The sequence below is a fragment of the Ranitomeya imitator genome, chromosome 3, assembly GCF_032444005.1.
Source record: "Ranitomeya imitator isolate aRanImi1 chromosome 3, aRanImi1.pri, whole genome shotgun sequence".
Taxonomy (NCBI): Eukaryota; Metazoa; Chordata; class Amphibia; order Anura; family Dendrobatidae; genus Ranitomeya; species Ranitomeya imitator.
This window is the reverse complement of record NC_091284.1, coordinates 197,288,292-197,301,067: the sequence shown is the minus strand read 5'-3', so window position 1 is coordinate 197,301,067 and position 12,776 is coordinate 197,288,292. Positions and strand designations below refer to the sequence as shown.

At 39.8% G+C, this 12,776-nt stretch overlaps 1 protein-coding gene across 1 annotated transcript in view; it reads right to left on the bottom strand.

Annotated features, from left to right (window-relative positions):
• Positions 1-12,776, bottom strand: part of WNT2B (Wnt family member 2B) — a 170,352-nt gene that overhangs the window by 41,459 nt on the left and 116,117 nt on the right. The window lies entirely within an intron of this gene.

Here is a 12,776-nt window from a genome sequence, read left to right as displayed (position 1 = left end):
TATATGATTTTCCTGTGATATTAATTCCTGGAATTTCATCTGGTGGAATACTGATGGTACTTTTTTACCACATGAAATCAGATGTATTCAGAGGAACAGTAAGGGCCAATAAACGTGTGTGGGAGTCGTATAAAGGATTCATACCATTAAGACCATAGCTGAATAATTATATAAATAATGATTCTTTACTAAATACTCAGGCATGTGATCATGCTGCATATTATCATATGATCTTTTGGATTTAATAAAATGCAGCTGTTGTAAAAGCTCTATCTCCTGCTGTGGAGATTCGCCAACTGGTTGGCTTTTATGTCTTACCGAAGAACATCTTCAAGAATCATAGGTCTCAAATGTACCATAAATCCAACAAAAAAAAAAAAATCAGGGTAAAAAATTCCAAGGCTCATCATGACATAGCGTCTGTATTTCATGGCATTTTAATTTACAGAGCATTTATATATTTGTGAAAAAAATAAACTGTAAATGAGAAACACAAGGGTGTCAAATCTACATGACAATATCAGGTACTGCACCGAAGAAACAATGTGGTAAGCCTGTGCACTTAATTAGAATTCTGTTGGGTAGACTCCATTAGAGATCACACCACAGCATGTTTTTTTTAGTCAGAAGCGTGTAATTTACTGGCATATAAACTTCAGGGGGGCTTGTTGACGTTGTTAGGAGTTGAGTTCCCGCCGCTGCACATGGGGAATCTCGAACCATGTCTGCTGTGATCTCTCATTCTGCATCAGCCGCAGTGGAGCCTGCTCAGCAGAGATGTCGGTCCCAGCATCTGACTCAGTCTGATTCTGTGCAAGGGGTTACTGCTGAATTTCCAGGCTCTGCCATTGTAGCCTGTACTGATCAGTGGCGAGCAGACGTCTCTGGGACTAAGTCCTGCTTTTCCCCTTCTGAGCATGCCCAAAGGAAGACCTCTCAGTGGAGGTCTGGGGTCACATGCTCAGGTACTGCAGTAGCTCCTATTGGTCCTCTAGGAAGGTCCTGAAGTTGCTCAGTTACTGTAGCAGTTCTCATTGGTCCTCTAGGAAGGTCCTAAACTTACTGCAGCTATAAAAGGTTTGCATGGCCACATGGCCATGCGCTAGTATACACTTGTTTATGTGTGTGTTGTGAGTGAAAGTCGCTCTTTAATCATACCCTCCCTTGTGTTTGAATGCTCGCGTAAGGAGGATGATTGTAATCTAGCGCCCGACTTGTTACCAACACTGGTATACAAACAGAGTCTATTACTGTGACCGCCAGTGCGGCGCCGTGCGCTATCACCGCACTTTCCAAACCCAAGTCTGGGTGGTTAGTGTCATCCGACTCTCGTGCTACTTAATTATTATTTCTGTTACGTGTGGTACTGCGGCCCTGTGACGCAGCAGGGTTTGGTTCTTTCACACAGAGTGAAGCTGAACCGTGTGTGTATCCTCATTGTACCGCCATATTGTCCATCATTGCTTAGCAGCAGGTTCCATCTCTGCACGGTGGACCCCGGGATGCGAACAGACCTTATTACTTTTCTCTAATTATTTGGTGTGTTCCGTTAGCCCTAACAGACATCTTGCTATAATTTAGATTTATGGTTTCCAGCTACTTATTCTTTCATATTTTCATTACCTCCATAAACAACCCCCCAAATGTGTTGGAAAGCATGTTAATACTGATAAAGTCATAGCACTGTGAATCATTTTGCTTTTTATATGTGTTATGATAAAGCTATGCATTTGTAGTGCAAAATTGGGTTAATTTTACACTTCTGCCTAGATTTTATTTCTCATTATAGCCATTTTTTTGTTGGCTGACCGCCTCACTCCTACAAGTGCTCTATATGAGGTTCCAGCCATTGGTCTGCATTAAAGAGTAATAGTCCTATGGCAAAATTCAAAATGGGCTCCTCACTAATGTGTTGAGTTTTGCCAACTAGAGCGTGTATTTTTACCCTACATGGTATAAAAATGACCTTTGAATCCACACTTTACCCCTTATTTGTTTACAATGCATTTGAGAGAGAGAGAAATCCTGTATACCTTTTACTCACAACGAAACAATGAGTTCTCCTTCAATCGAAGTCTTCAAACAGAGGCTGGGGAGACATTTGTCTGAGGTGATTTAGTGAATCCTGTATTGAGCAGGGGGTTGGACACGATGAATCTTGAGGTCACTTCAAAACCCTAACATTCTATGATTCTATGAAACCTGGTTCTTTTTCATTGAGTCAGTGAAGGAACTGGCTGGGAAAGCCAGATATTGTGCAGTTATGAATATTTCTCTTACATCCACATTTGGCTATATCTGCACTTAGATTATACAGTAGAATACAGAGGAAACATTGCAAGGTCATGGTAACCTAAAATATGGTATACTTACCAAGTTGACTAGCTAACAAATTTCACTGTTGGTTAGGCTCACTACATCCAGTAGTATTCTAAGAACCCATTTTCAGAGGCGTAACTTGAAGCTTGTGGCCATCAATGCAAAATCTCTAATTGAGGGTCCTCAATTATAATTATCATGGGTCTGTAATAGTATTGGCCACTTAATTTAGGCTAAAGAGGCTGTTTGGGCTCCTTAAGATTCAGGACTCCAATCCTTGCACCTATTATACACCAGTGCCCCGACTGTAAGAGGTCATCTATTTACTTAGCTATTTACTAGGAAACCTTTTTCTGCTGATGTTGGAACCAAGGGAGAATAATCCATATAGGCAGACCATGAAGCTGCTATGTAACTCTTGGAGTGATGGAGAGAGGAATATTTAGCCCTCGTTAATGCCATCACCTTTGCTATTTGATGACAAAAAACACTTTACAGATTAACCATTGTCAACCAAATATTAGCCAATTGGTAAATTTGTTAAATTTGTTGGGTAATTTGCTCATTTTTTGACAGGTTTCAGAAAGAAAGGTGTGGGGTGGAGGGTAGAGGTGATGTGGGGCTAAATGATTGTTTGTGTGGTTCTTTATGTTTCATACCAAATATAATCAAAATAATTATAAAATATAAAAAACAAATTCATCTATTACATTGTTCAACAATGTATTCCACTGCAAAGGTTTAGGCTAAGTTAACACAATGCTTTTTTGCTGCTTTTTTTAATTAAAGGGAATCTGTCACCTCTTTTTTTGCATATAAGCTGCGGCCACCACCATTAGGGGCTTATCTATAGCATTCTGTAATGCTGTGGATAATCTCCCTTTGTAACCTGAAAGATAAGAAAAACAAGTCCGTTGCAGTCCGGGTCCAATGGGCATCGCAGGTCCGGGTCCGGCGCCTCCCATCTCCATAGGATGTCATCATCCTCCTTGCTTCGTTTTGCGGCTCCTGTGCAGGTGTACTGATTTGCCCTGTTGAAGGCAGAGTAAAGTACTGTAGTGCGCAGGTGCTGGGCCTCTCTGAGCTTTCCCGATGCCTGCGCACTGCAGTACTTCAATCTGCCCTCAACAGGGCAGAGAATTATGCCTGCTCATGAGCCACAACAGAAGCAAGGAAGAGGACGTCATCGCATGAAGATGGGAAGCGCCGGACCCAGACCTGTGACGCCCATCGGACCCGGACCGCACCGGACCGCCCCTGGGTGAGTATAATCTAACTTTTTTCTTAACTTTTTAGGTTACATCGTGGGCTTATCTACAGCATTACAGAATGCTGTAGATAAGCCCCTAACGGCGGTGGCCGCAGCTTATATGTGAAAATGAGGTGACAGATTCCCTTTTAAACCTGTTTTTCATAGTACCCTCAAAAGCTATGATATTTCAAAAATCTCATTCACATGCTTTTTTTCCTGGCTGAATTGGATAATTGCAGCATTTTTTTTATATGCTGCATGTCACTTCTTTAAGCATTGTTGCAGCTTTTTTCCACCCATAGAAAGTAATGAGAAAGTGCAAAAATGCAACTGCGTTAGCCCCTGGAAGATGCCATGGCGAAATGCACGTTGAGCCCTATGAGGGTAATTTATATTATTCACTATGCTTGTAATGTACCCAGTAACAACCCAGCATAGCCAGCCACTAGACTCTAAAACATAACATTTAATATGTATACCTCTAAAATTATATGTACTTTAAAAACAATTTGGTGCTCATGTTTAAACGTGCACTAGACAAGAAAAATGGCATGATCTCACCCAATTGCTGACTCTCTTCTTGTTATAGATTCTTGTGCTTATTGAGAGCACGGCATGGGACGGAGACCAATAGACCTTTTCCAATGGGGGGAGGAAAAAAAAAAAAAAGATATAGATAGGTGGGGGGGAAGGGTTTCAAGCTATCTTCCCTGTCGTGCCCCGTGTATAAGACTCCCGCCCTAACAAGGGCAGTCCCCAAGTTTGAGCCTACTTAGTGAAGCCCTTTAGTTAGTATAACCACCCTGGATGATATGTCCTCTTTCTCTTCCCAACGCGTTTCCCTCCCCGTTACGGGGGTTCATCAGGGGAATAAAATGTCCAGGTTAAATGTCCAGGTTAGTGGAGATATTCTGCAGTGGCAGACATAACCTCATTCAGCGGCGTCCTCCATGTGAGGATAAGGGACTGAGATCATGCCATTTTTCTTGTCTAGTGCACGTTTAAACATGAGCACCAAATTGTTTTTAAAGTACATATAATTTTAGAGGTATACATATTAAATGTTAAGTTTTAGAGTCTAGTGGCTGGCTATGCTGGGTTGTTAGTTAAAAGTGGTCAGACGTGATTAGGAACGATACATTCTGGTTTCTTTCTTTTTTCCTGCTGAATTCATAATGTACCCAGTATAATCATGTTACTAATGTATAGAGTTTAGCGACTCATATATAAGCACTACATTCACCTTACTTTTTTTTCTACCTATTTTTGGTATAAATTTAAAATTGTTCATTTTACATGCAAATTATATATACCGTTTGTGTCTGGGTAAAACTTTTTCTGTGATGATATCACCAATTTTCTTGCATTCTGTATATTTTATGTTTTGATGCAATAAAACTCATTATTTTTATATATGTGTGATCGACATTGTAGGTTACTTGGCATCTTTAATTAATAAAAGTAAGTTTATTAAACATGCACTTTAGACAAATCAGCCAAGTAATCAACACCAAAGAATGCAGCAAAAAAAAGCTGCAAAAACACCTCGAAAGCACTGAAAAATAGAAATTTTCAACGCAGTGTTTTTACTGCCAAGGCAGCAGATTTTGGCTGCTGAGAAAAAATGCTGTAAAAATGCAATATGTGAATATAGTCTTAGTGTTCTCTTAATATACTGTACACTACAGATTCTATTTCATGAAAATAGAATCTTAGGTTCCAAAAAAAAAAAAAAATGGCCATGCAGGCTTGTGTTTCGGACATCGGAAAAAGCAAACTGTCTTATCTAGTGCCTGGATTTAAAAATATTTTCTTGAAGACAGTTCCTCCACCATAACCTTACATCATTTCTTAAACCAAATATTTACATATCCAATTACTGTTTAGATATGTCACTGTTGTTCTGAGACATCCTTAACTTGCACTGTGTGTGAGCCGCAATAAGCAGAGATGACCCTTTGTCTCATTTATGTAACAATTGAACACATAACAGTAGAAGAGGAAGGGTAACAGGGAGACAGGCTACAACAGGCAGACGTGTTTACAGGAAACAGACCGCTCTTCAGTCACAGTGCCGCTATTTCCTAAAAACAAGTCTCCTTAAAGTCCCAGATTGAAATTTAGCTTAAAAAACGTAACCAACCAATAAAAGAAATGTAATAGTTTAGGGGCAGATAAATGCAATCATTTTAAACCAACAAATTTACTTTCTACAGGGAAATATGCACACAAAAGACAATTTGCTAAACTACAGCTAAAATTAGATGTCTAGCAAACAGTTGCATAAAATAAAATAAACATCATGGTAATGAACTGAAAATTTTTGGACCTAGAATATTTATTTTCACCAGAAAACAACAACCTTGTGTTTATACGTATGCTGTGACAACTGTGTAACACATCTAGTGAAGTGCGGCACATGTAATGTGAGATATGCCTGATGTGTGCAATGCATTTTGTAGGAGGTATGTCCCTGGTATAACATACCCAGATGAGGTGCCACTGTGTACCAGGAGTTATGTTTGCAGGAAAAGTTAGCAGGACATGTAGAAAACTAGTGAGCAAGCTTTGAATAAAACTTGCCAATTTGTGTGCCACCCTGCGGAACAAATTAGGGCCAAGGAGGAGCCGGCTCCATCCTGTACTGCAGTTGTAGTTTGCCACAGAAAGTAGAGACTAGAACTCCTAGTTTAGAGTGCCTTTATTACAGTGAGATAGCCACCACAGAGAGCAGAGCGGAGGCTTATTCCTGTGAGTGAAAAATGTTTCTGCCAACAATAGGAAGCTCAGGTACCATAAGAGACAAAATTAGATACATCAGAGGGGAACAAAGCAGTTTATTCCTGACTACAAGGATTACCTCAAATGAGAGACAGCCAGAGCCTGAGTTCGAGGAACTGTACCCTAGAAACTGAGCGACTAGACAGTAATAGTGTGCAAGTTTCCAGGCAAGAGGTACTGCCAAGATTAATGATGTGAGAATGGACCAAGACCAACACTCTAGATGTCTATGTGATGAAAGTGCTGCTGAATTCTTTGCCAGCAGACTGTTGTACATATGAGAGACTTGGTATCAATCAAGCTTGTTGTCATCAAGTGTATAATATTCACTTTAACCCTCAGTCACATACAACTGATCTGACAGGCGCTTCTCTTTTACTTTCATTTCTCCTTCCTCACCAGATTGTGAGGAAACCCCCTCCCTCCAGGTAGTCTCCTGTCTCTTGAAGGTCTGTGAAACCTGATATCACAGTTGGATTTCAGAGCTTCAGGGGAGAGGATATAGCTGCACAGATCTCTCAGGCTCATTGTATGTGAATACGTCACATTCAGTAAGGTTGGTATTTTATGTTTTTATTCATCACAATAGTTTATTTAGCTTGTTTTATGAATGTATAGCACAAAATGTGAGGATATTTCATAGAAATAAGGGAGATTTTATAAAAGAAAGTGTGCTGCTCAGGCATATACAGTAGTTCCCTAACATATTCCTTCTCTTGCTTCAGATTATCTGCTGAAATGGAGAGGAAAATGTACAATTTATCCAAACAACTTGATGTTGAGGAAGTAACAAACATGCTGTTAGATGATAGAGACCTCACACTGAATGAGGATTTAGGAGAGGAAAGTGAGATTGATTCTCATGATGAGGTGGAAGAATGTGTCCTGGATTCTGAAACAGAGCAAGATGGTGACAGTGGTGAGGATGAAGAAGTTGGATCATATTATATTGGAAAAGATAAAAATACTAAATGGAACAAGAAGCCATTCCAGAAAAAACGTAGGGAACCTTTAAACATTATTACTCACCTTCCTGCAGTAATAGGAACTGCACGTAATGCAAAAACTGCAGTTGAATGCTGGAACAGTATATTTACAGATGACATTCTGGACTCTATTGTCACATATACCAACCAATATATAGCCATTATAAAGGACAAGTACATCTGCAACAGAACCATCAAGCCCACAGATGAAATAGAACTGCGTGCTTTTTTTGGATTACTGTACCTTGCAGGAGCTTATAGGGCAAATAGACAAAGTTTGGAGGAACTTTGGGGTAAAGATGGGGATGGAGTTGAAAAATTTAGCCTTGTTATGTCCATAAACAGATTCAAGATTCTAATTCGTTGCCTTCAGTTTGACGACAGAACTACCCGAACCGAACGCAAAACACATGACCGACTTGCTCCAATTCGTGATATATTTCAAAGATTTGTTGTAAACTGTAAACAAAGTTATTACCCTGGAGAGAATCTCACTATTGACGAAATGCTCCCTGGTTTTCGTGGTAGATGTGCCTTTCGTCAATATATTCCATCAAAGCCAAACAAATATGGAATAAAAATGTATGCCCTTGTTGATGCCAGTAAGACCTACACTTACAACCTGGAAGTTTATGCAGGAAAACAACCAGAAGGTCCTTACTGTGTGAGCAACAAACCCATTGATGTTGTAAAAAGACTGGCTGAACCCTTATTTGGATCGGGTCGCAATATTACAGCTGACAATTGGTTTACAAGTTGTGATCTGATTGATTATCTGAAAATTCAGAAGCTGTCATATGTGGGAACTGTAAGAAAAAACAAAAGGGAATTGCCGCCACAGTTTGTAAGTGTGAAAGAGAGACAACAGTACAGCAGTATGTTTGCATTCCATAATGGAAAGGCTTTAGTTTCCTATGTACCACATGCCAAAAAAATCGTACTTCTTCTATCAACACTTCATGATGATGCTGCCATCGATCCTGGGACTGGGGCAGAAAAAAAAACGGAGATAATTACATTTTACAATGCCACCAAAGGGGGTGTGGATACAGCAGATCAGATGTGCTCCACTTTCAACGTCAGCAGAAACATCAAACGCTGGCCAATGGTCATATTTTTTGCTATGTTGAATTTGGGTGGTATAAATTCACAAGTAATTTATCTTGAAAACAAGCTTGAACCACTCCGTAGACGATTATATCTGAAAAAATTGGCCCATGAACTAGTACTTGGAGAGCTACGCAGGAGAAGCGTGAAAACAATCGGTATCCCCTCTCGCCTTCAAGTTCAGCTCAAAAGGTTCCGCCCAGAAGATGATGGTGAAAAGTCACCATCTGCACCACCTCACAAAAGAAGGAGATGCACCACCTGCCAAACGGAAAGCGGAACCAGAAGGCTTTCAAATTATGAATGTCTCAAATGTCATAAAGCAATTTGCCTGACACATGCAAAAATGGTGTGTAATTCTTGCTATTTGCTCTGCAAGTGTGACTTTTCTGGGGAAACCTCAGCATCTACTTCTGATTGAATATGTTTTTAATAGTACTTAAGGTACCTTAAAATTAAGTTTGTGTTCAAAAATTTTCTTTGTACATTTTTTTGAGAGAGTCGAACTGGGGACTATTTGGCGGGAGTTTTGAAAAGTTTGTATTTCATAGTTATTAGTTTTATGTTAAGTAAATGTTTTTTTTGCAACTGATTATGTGTAGTCTCTTTTATTACATCCCTATGAAGGTCACTGATCACTTTTAGAGCACTGAAATTGCAAACATTAGATATTATAGGTATTTTTCCAGCAGGCGCCTGACAGGCACATTGTATGTGAACTCGTTAGTCCGAATATTGTATGTGACGGAGGGTTAACTGTTTGTTATTGGTGTTTATTTGCACTGCATTTACCATCCATCCCAGAGTGGGTAGACCACTCTGACCAATGTAGGCTAGTGTATGTATACTTTTCACAGGGCATGTCACCTTGTTAGCCCCTTACAGGCATATCACAATTACTGGTTAGCAACACATGGGCACATATAGCATAGAGTGTCATAGCATCATGTTTTTTTTCAAACCTCACCATTTTGTGCCACATATTTCAGGATATGTAGAACTTAAAGCAGACCTGATGTAGGCCACATATGCACGAAAGACATTGGGGTCTAACATGCTTCAAATCCTGCAATGTGAGGAAGTTTTAGAAATTTATGAAGGATGCCTATTTTGAAAGCATATATTATAGGTTAATTAAAGAGGCCCTTTCACCAACATTTTCATGATGAACTAGACACATTATATATTAGGCATTGCAGAGAAAAATATATATTTTTTCTTTGTGAATTTTGCCCCTCTTTTGTAAAACTATTATCATTCAGTATTACCAGAGAGATTTCACTGTGGGTGTGAAAAAAAATCAAAATGACAGGATTGCAGAGTTTTGACTGCCACAACTCCACAAAAAAATGCATTAAGAAGAGATCAAAGCATCTACTCCTCTTAGGTCAGACCTCATCTGGAATACTGTGTCCAGTTTTGGGCACCACATTTTAAAAAAGACATCAACAAACTGGAGCAAGTTCAGAGAAGAGCGACCAGAATGGTGACTGGTCTGCAAACCATGTCCTATGAGGAACGGTTACAGGATTTGGGAATGTTTAGCTTGCAAAAGAGAAGACTGAGAGGAGACTTAAAGGGAACCTGTCACCCCAAAAATCGATGATGAAGTAAGCCCACGTCATTAGGGGCTTATCTACAGCATTCTGTAATGCTGTAGATAAGCCCCTGATGTTACCGGAAATAGGAAAAAAAAGGTTAGATTATACTCACCCAAGGGCGTTCCCGCGGTGCGGTCCGGTCCGGCACCTCCTATCTTCATTCCATGATGTCCTCTTCTGGTCTTCACATCGCGGCTCCGGCGCAGGCGTACTTTGTCTGCCCTGTTGAGGGCAGAGCAAAAGTACTGCAGTGTGCAGGCGTCGGGCCTCTCTGACCTTTCCGGCGCCTACGCACTGCAGTGCTTTGCTCTGCTCTCAACAGGGCAGACAAAGTACGCCTGTGCCGGATCCGCGGTGTGAAGACAAGAAGAGGACATCATGGAATGAAGATGGGAGGCCCCGGACCTGACCTGCAACACCCATCGGAGCGGGACCGTCCCTGGGTGAGTATAATCTAATGTCTTTTTCTCCTCTTTCAGGTAACATCGGGGGCTTATCTACAGTATTACAGAATGCTGTAGATAAGCCCCTGATGCCGGTGGGTTTACCTCATCATCGATTTTGGGGGTAACAGATTCCCTTTAATCGCTGTCTTCAAATATCTCAAGGGCTGTCACATTGTAGAAGGATCATCTTTATTCTCATGTGCACAAGGAAAGACTAAAAGCAATGGGATAAAACTGAATGGGAGACACAGATTAGATATTAGAAAAAACGTTTTGACAGTTAGGGTGATCAATGAGTGGAACAGGCTGCCACGAGGTGGTGAGTTCTCCTTCCATGGAAGTCTTCAAACAGAGGCTTGACAGACATCTTTCTGGGATGGTTTAGTGATTCCTGCTTTGAACAGGGGGTTGGACCAGATGACCCAGGAGGTCCCTTCCAACTCTACCATTCTATGATTCTATGATCATGAAAATAAAACAAGCCCTCACACAGTTCCATCAATGAAAAATGTTATGGGTTTTGGAAAATTATGACTCAAGCAACATTTTTTTTTTACTAATTTCGAATTTATTTTTCACAGCTTAAACCACAAAGTATGCATTTTTAGCATCATTGTAATCATACTCACCTGGAGAATCATATTTCCAAGTAATTTTTCTGGAGAATAAATGCCAAAAAGCAAAACCCAAAAAGCAGTTGTGGAATTACGTTTTTTTTGCAATTAAAATTCACTTGGATTTTTTTTAACCATTTTTCAGGACTCTGTATGATAAAATAAAAAAAACAAACCATACTATTACTTTATCAGTGGGAAAATGAAACAGTTATGACTCTTGGAAGAAGGGGTGGGGGTGATGAAAGTGGAAGAATGAAAAAATAATACTACTTTGGGAAGTCGAATGTAAATATCAAGTTCATGTTGTTATTATTTGGAAATGGTACAGCTGGTATCTGTAGTTCCCAAGTGAAGAACCTGTTGGTATTAGATGTACTGAGTTAACCAGCCAAAAAGACACAGTGATAGGAGGAAAATCCTCTTGCGACAGGAGGCGTTTTGAATTCTGTAATTTAGCATGCGATATCCGGTCTAAATTTGAAGAATGACCTACCATATCTTTATGAATGAATGGAGGTTGTGAATTCTCCCTTGTAATCTAACCTTTCCCCCAACCAAAATTTATAAACTTACAGTATAGCATGTTTTTATAATTTCTGTCATATGTTATATCTAAACCATTGTGGGATGTCCTTCTATAGGAGGCACGCAAAATATTGTATTGGTCCAATAGAAAAAACTCCTCCAGCCGAAAATCCAGGTAAAAAAATAGAACTTTATTCCAGTGTGATTAGAAAACGAATGACATCTTCAATTTCATCCAGCAATGTAATATACATTTCCTACTCGTTTCTGACTGTAAAGCAAAATATTTTGCTTTTTAACAGAATCTCGTCTATTATATGATTTTATAATTATGTATTTTAGATGTCAGCTCTGACTTCAATCATGGTGCTGTTCAGAAACCTACTCTAAGGGTTCATCTCCACTTGTGTGAGAAAAAAACGGTCCGATTTACGGACCGAAAAAACTGATGTAACGTCTGCGAGTGCCATGCAAGTGCCATGCGAGTGTCATGCGAGTGTCATGCGAGTGTCATGCGATTATTTTATCGCAACATCCGTATGACATCCGTATTGCTGTCCGATTTTTACGCACGGGTCTCCCTTGAAAAGCCGGTAATTCAGCGCAGAGTACAGTAAAATCACACTGACAGGTTAGATTAGAGTAGATATATACACATAGAATAGGTATATATATACAGTTAGGGCCAGAAATATTTGGACAGTGACACAATTTTCGCGAGTTGGGCTCTGCATGCCACCACATTGGATTTGAAATGAAACCTCTACAACAGAATTCAAGTGCAGATTGTAACGTTTAATTTGAAGGGTTGAACAAAAATATCTGATAGAAAATGTAGGAATTGTACACATTTCTTTACAAACACTCCACATTTTAGGAGGTCATAAGTAATTGGACAAATAAACATAACCCAAACAAAATATTTTTATTTTCAATATTTTGTTGCAAATCCTTTGGAGGCAATCACTGCCTTAAGTCTGGAACCCATGGACATCACCAAACGCTGGGTTTCCTCCTTCTTAATGCTTTGCCAGGCCTTTACAGCCGCAGCCTTCAGGTCTTGCTTGTTTGTGGGTCTTTCCGTCTTAAGTCTGGATTTGAGCAAGTGAAATGCATGCTCAATTGGGTTTAGATCTGGAGAT